General features: G+C 36.3%; 1 long non-coding RNA gene across 4 annotated transcripts; it reads left to right on the top strand.

Moving 5' to 3' along the window:
* The first annotated feature begins 1826 nt into the window (after positions 1–1826).
* On the top strand, positions 1827–6038 carry LOC118480371. Of its 4 annotated transcripts, none has more exons than XR_004862278.1 (8): positions 1827–2078; positions 2169–2225; positions 3333–3379; positions 3451–3526; positions 3631–4419; positions 4743–4864; positions 5355–5658; positions 5777–6038. It is a non-coding gene; the product is annotated as an uncharacterized LOC118480371 (long non-coding RNA). The 4 variants fall into 4 exon arrangements; XR_004862280.1 differs by having other exon boundaries at positions 4333–4419; positions 5777–6036; XR_004862277.1 differs by having other exon boundaries at positions 3451–4419.
* The last annotated feature ends 641 nt before the right edge of the window (positions 6039–6679 follow it).

Here is a 6679-nt window from a genome sequence, read left to right as displayed (position 1 = left end):
TTCCATATTTTATCGTGTAAAAATATCGGAGTCCGGTTCACTACCAATATTTTATAAAAAAATCATATTCCGGACTGAACTCAGATTTATGTATTTCTGACCACAGTCCACGGAACAATTTATTAAAAATTCATCGAGTGTCCGATTCACGAAATTCCAGTGGGGTAATTACACATGCATTGGTTGTCATCTACTGTACAAATTTCATGGTCCGATACATCACAAAACTCAGGTTATGACTGAAAGTACGACACCCATTTATTGCTGTCAAAATTCAGCTTAAGTTGCTGTTACAAATTAACACTTTAAAAATAGTAAACGAAGTCCAAAAATTACGATTCCGGTGCCATTAGAACCGTATTTCATAATATCACATTGTAGACTTAAAATATCAGTTTTTCGTTAGGTTTATGACCTGTTTACAGCCAACTGAAGTTGGCTGTAAAACTTGGACAGATTCTGATTTTTAGTGTTTAACCTTCTAAATCGTGTTCGATCGATACCGTTAACAAGTTTAGTATTCACAACAACATCAAACATTAATATTATCCAGCAATACTTCAGATCATCAACCAATAATCATAATCACACAAGATCTACATGCTTTACACTAATATTCATTCATTAACCACCTTGTTCATCATTTTAGTAGACTTTTAGATTTGGATCTTGTATGTTCATAATTTTTAACCGACTAATCTCTTATTAACCACATCAAACATGAACAAGAAGTTGATTAGAAGCACTTACAACTAGCACAAGGCTAGGGAAGATCAAAGGCGTAAAAGTGGTGGATAAAAGCAAGATAACGAGGTCCTTCGCCTTCCGTTAGCTCCAAGACTCCTTATGCGTGACCCGAAAGACTTGTGTATGCTTGGAATGAGGAGATCAAGAGCCGAAAATGGTGGTGTGTTCAAGGGGGGTCTCGGCCGTGAGCTAGGGAGGAGAGGAGAGAAAGAGAGTTTTGGTGGAATGGTGGTATTTATAAGATCTTCCATATAGCATATTCCTAGCATATTCCAAGCATATTCCTAGCATATTCCTAGCATATTCCTAGCATATTCCTAGCATATTCCTTACGATATTCCTTAGCATATTCCTAGCATATTCCTTAGGATATTAACAAATACGTGTAAGCATAACACAGATATCAGAAAGCAGTTAAGTAATTCCACACAGTCGTCAGACACTTTAATTATCATTAATAATTTGTACGGAATACATGGGATTTTGAAGGTTGTCACATTGGGCCAAAAAAGCTCCAATTTCTCACCACTACAGGTGGTCTAACAGTGAGAATCTTTAACTTCACATACTTCTAAATAGAGGGTCTTAACCCTACTCTGGTTAGACTATATTGTCTTAATCGGGTCCACGCTGACGTCAGAGTTTTGCTAACGATATTTCACGGAAAACCATACCACCGACTACTAGTGGCAAGTCTTGCGACGCTACAAGAGAGAATCTCTTTGACGTAACACACGATGGACTAAAACCGGGGGTGGCTCAGGCTCGAGCTCTTGACCTAGGATCTGGGAGAACTAGTCTTCATTGCCTTTATCCACCAAATATGGCACTAGTGGGGATTGAACTTGGGTCTCCAAGAAGAACCCAAGTCTTTCCAGCCACCAGACCACAAGTGATGGATAAATGAGTTGAACTTTAGTTAGTCTTTATTTATATTTAGATCATATGTGGTGGTAATATCACATAATCTCCTCCGGTGGGGGTTATATGACAAATGGTAAAAGAGGTATTATGGGGGGTTATATAGACCTATATAAAGCATTTCCTTGTCCTATAATGGTCATTTTCCACCACAAATTTTAAGACGAAAACTGAACGATCATGGGTTCTCACCCTAAGCTTCATCTTCTTCTCCCAGATTTGCCCCCAATTCATTGTCACCTGCTAAACAGTCCAAGCCTTTATGATTGAATGTTTACAGCCGCATACGGAATTGGACGAGTTTGCCAACTAAAATCAATTACACCATACGTTTCATACCTGCAATTATATAACATCGAACCAATCATGGAATTGGGTACTCATTCGCAGGTTGATTTGTCTACACTCAGGTTTGAATTTCTACTTCTTTTGTACATAACCCTTGCTATTGTTGTACATAGCCCTTCCACTCACTTTTAATTTCATCAATTGTGAACCAGGTCCTCCCCACGTCTCCTTAATTTCATAGCCCTGCAACCAGAATCCCCATATCTCAGGTGCGAAGTATGCCCTATTTTGGTATCCTATGAATTTGACTGTGCATTTACAAAGTAATTGAAGCCCAGACGTTTAATACTATATTGGCCAGACCTGGGCTAGGAGCTCCATCAATTTTTCATCAATTTTTATTTTGTACTATTTAAACCTAAAAAAATGTGCTGTTGAAAGACCCCTTAAAATGCATCTGGTTAGTAGATACATTAAAAACACAGTTGGGTACCTTTCGGCGTATTCGATCCATCTGACCCGTCTGTAATTCTTCTTTAGCATTGAATCGGCGCTGGTGATCACCGGATAGACTTAGTTTTACCCTGTTTAGCTACTATGAAATTGACAAATGTCGGATTATTGTGAGTCTGTTAGTTACAGGGCCCAACTTTTTTTTATCAATTTATTACTATTTAAACCTAAACAAAAATGTCCAGTTCAAAGATCCCTTAAAATGCATCTGGTTAGTAGATACATTAAAAACACAGTTGGGTAGCTTTCGGCGTATTCGATCCATTTGACTCGTCTGTAATTCTCCTTTACCATTGAATCAGCGCTGGTGATCACCGGATAGACTTAGTTTTACCCCGTTTAGCTACTATGAAATTGACAAATGACTGCTTATTGAGAGACTTTTAGTTATAGGGCCAAACTTTTTTTTTTTTGTCAATAATTAGTGTCAAATATGGTTAGTAAATCATATTATTTTGTGAACACTCCAAGTTTTTGAAAGAAAAAAATAGCCAATTTTATGCATTAAAAACTCAGTTGAGTAACTTTCGGCGTATTCGATCCATTTGACCCGTCTGTAATTCTCCTTTCGCATTGACATCTGAACATTCTTCATCCGAGCCCTGTATTGTTGTTGGACTACTGTTTTGTTTTAGCATAATTAACCATTTGAAACTCTTGAATGGTTTGCCCCCCTTTTTGTTTAAAATATCAAGAATTTAAGTATAATTAGAATTTTGGAAGAGATGTTAGCATTAAATTGGACTAATAATCAGATGCTTGAATGTTGGCAATTACTAGAATACATCAGCTTAGGATTTGTTATGGATTGTTGAATAGATTCTACTTCACAATAATGTTTATGATTCGGTTTTGTTTTCAAGAACGCTTTGCTTTCGGATTAGGAGATTTCATTTCAAATAAAAAAGGGGTATGCATTTTTTATTTCAATGACCTAATTTTTGTTTTCGATTCAATAAATGGGTTCCGTTTATTTTCCAGGAACTCATTATCAAACTCTTCGTTTTGATGCAAATTTATTGGACCAACTGAAGTTCTTTTTATTGCTGTGACTGAGGTAACATCCGATGTCTATAAGCGCCTTACTTATGCTCTCTTGTTTTGTTGTTCAATCGAAGTGTGAAATTGAAATCTAAGCTGCTATTAATACGTAATTTGTAGCAAATGTTCTGTCTAAGTTGTTCATTCTTCAAGACATAAAGGTACATTTTTTTTAATTTTACCCCATTTTGTTTGGTGGTTGTTCTTCCAAGTTTGTTGATGTAATATAGAACAAAAATTTATAATCTAATCTGTTAGTTGTTAGTTGAGCATGTCATAATCAATTGTCTGTTCAAAATTTCTCTCAGCTTTGTTAATTCAAATTAATGTATGTACATTTGTAAATATTTATTTGTTATTAAAGTATGCGTAATTCTGTAAAAAATGAATTGCGTAGGTGTAATTCGATTGCCATTGCCAGGTGAGTTACTCCATCATTTAGGATTCTTGTAGCAACATTTTGTTTTAAGTTAGGATACTAATGTTTCTCTTTTAGATAAAGTTGGATTAAGGTAATCAATTAGCCAAGATGTTTGACCTGAAAATGAATAGGTTATTATAAGCCACGGTTGCACAAACATGATCTAAATATCTTGACTGCTCGAATTGAAGATTCAAATAGGTCAAGTAGGTTGAGTGGTCTATCTAGCGTGAAATTTAAAAAGAGTCCCAAATTTTTATTTTGCTTTGGGCCACCAAAATGGTTGAGCCGGCCCTGCTTATAGCATTTAATTTCATTAATATCTACTAAAATTAGGAGGTTGACATTGTCGAATGTGGTTTATTGATTACGTAATTCTTGATTGATTAACTATGTTTCAGGGGTTCCGTTTCCAACATCATTTCTGTTTGTTTCGCAGCACAAAAGTTTGATTTATCCGATTCTGTATGATGCAAGCTATAATTTAGGTAACGAGAAACGAGAACTGTTATCTCGACTTACTCTGTCAATTTTGGACTATTTATCATTTTCAATTTTGGTTCGACTTTGTAACGTGAAACGACAACTGTTATCTCGACTTACTCTGTCATCTCTATCGTAAGTCCGTAACCTAGCATTTTGGTGAAAAGTATCAGCTAAGCCTACGGTTCAATGTGTTCAAGTATAACGTGAACCACATTAACCGAGTGAACCCGATGGGCAAACCGTACAAGCTGAAACTCAACGAGTTTGCTGATATGACTAACAATGAGTTCAAGGCTGGTTTTGATTAAAAAATTCTGTACTTCAGGATGCTAAAAGGCAAAAGGCGACAGACCCCGTCCACGCATGCGAAGACCACTGATCCACCACCATCCATTGACTGGAGGACGAATGGAGCCGTCAAACCTATGAAGAACCAAGGCTGATGTGGTATGTATATTGGGCGGGTCTGGTGGGTTAGGCATTTGGGTCAAAACGGGTGATTTTTTATCTGGGTCGAGAGAGGTCTAGGGTAAGGTTTGGTTTATCCTAACCACTTGTCTAAATTTATTAACTTAATTTTATTAATAGTTTGAGTAAATATTGAGAAAGATATATTACTATTGTAGTACTTTTAATTTCCTAAATAAAAAGATCTTGTAGGGAGTGTGTTACAAATACGCCTTGCGTTACTTTTGACCCGTTGGACATGTTATAGATAAAGCATCACCCGAACTGAACCGTTAATAAATAAATGGTTTTAGTTGGGCCATAAGAACTTACTTCCAAAAACTAACTTATTAATACAACGATTCAGTAGGTTGTATGCACTAAAAATGCTCTGTTGTTACTTTCGACCCAAGACCTTGACCCATTCTTAAGTAAATGGGTTGAAAATTTCATCTATTCTCAATATGGAGTCTTTTTAACCTTGTTACAGGTAGTTGTTGGGCGTTTTCAACCATAGTTGGGGTGGAGGGAACAACTAATCAACCGAATCCAACACATCCCAGAACGTGAACAACAACAACCACACTGCAAAACAAATTACACGAAATTTATTTCTATGCCACATTTTAACATTCGTAAAACGCAGGTCCTTATGAAAAACAAACACTACAACCAGTTAACCATCATAAGAAAAGGAAAACCCCAGCTGTAACAAAACCATTTGTCAGTGAGTATGACCCCCAGTGGATTCCCTAGCAGCTTTCTGATGTTAAACGAGTCAAATTCAATGGGTCGTAAGTCATTTTCTGGTTATGTATATGTTGTTTTGAATCGTACATTGTAGACCAATTCTATCTTTATTAACTTTTCATGACAGATTCTAAACCTAACAACATTTGTTGACTTTGTCAGGTCCAAGAAAAAAATGGCTAAGAAAGTTGCTGAAATGAACATTGATTCTTTAAAGGCTGTTGGAAATGGAAGTATCTTTAAACATGTAGGCTATATTTGCTGTTATGGAACTATAAAAATCTTAATGTAGGTTGTATATGTTATAAGACATTGTTATCAACCGTTGACCCGTTTGACGTCTTTTTCCTTCTTTAATTTGTAGCCCAGTACCTTTTTTCTCATTTGACCCACCATAGATAAAAAATAACCAAAATTACTTATTGGTAATACCATTTCTCATGATTTTTATGTTGGAGTTCAGACAATTGTTTCCCAAATTTGTGTAAAGTTGTTTATATGTTTATAATTACGGGTTCTTTAGCGCTCATGCATTTTATAATGTTGATTAACTCAAATATGGAATTTGATTTGTTTTTGTATTTTATCTATGCGAGCACCCATGAATATCATCGTGCCTTGTGATTTTTTGAGCGTTGTTTGGAGTAGAATGTGACAAATCGAGGAAAACAATCTACTACTAGAAAGTAGAAATCACACGCACAGTGATCTAGGCTGGGATTAACTTAAATAAGCACATTATTTTTGATGGTTCCAACTCTGGTAGCACTGGATGGAAGTGGAAAAGTAGAGGGAAGTTTGTTTATTTTTCTATCAAACAGGTGAGGAGCGACTTGGAGGTGTGTGGGCAGCCGAATATCCAACGCCAACAGTTCAAATGCAATAAGCTCGCAGTCCCGAAGGTCAATTTTTTTTGTGAGGAGGGCCATTAATGGCAATATCCCGGGTGCTACGGCATTGACGACTATAGGAGGGCAGATTAGGGACGAGAACATAGAACACTAGATCATGATATTGACTTATATATGTTTTTTATATCGTTTTAAGGTTTGAATTATGCTCCTC

This window comes from Helianthus annuus, chromosome 7 (assembly GCF_002127325.2).
Source record: "Helianthus annuus cultivar XRQ/B chromosome 7, HanXRQr2.0-SUNRISE, whole genome shotgun sequence".
Lineage (NCBI taxonomy): Eukaryota > Viridiplantae > Streptophyta > Magnoliopsida > Asterales > Asteraceae > Helianthus > Helianthus annuus.
This window is presented reverse-complemented; position numbering and strand designations above follow the sequence as displayed.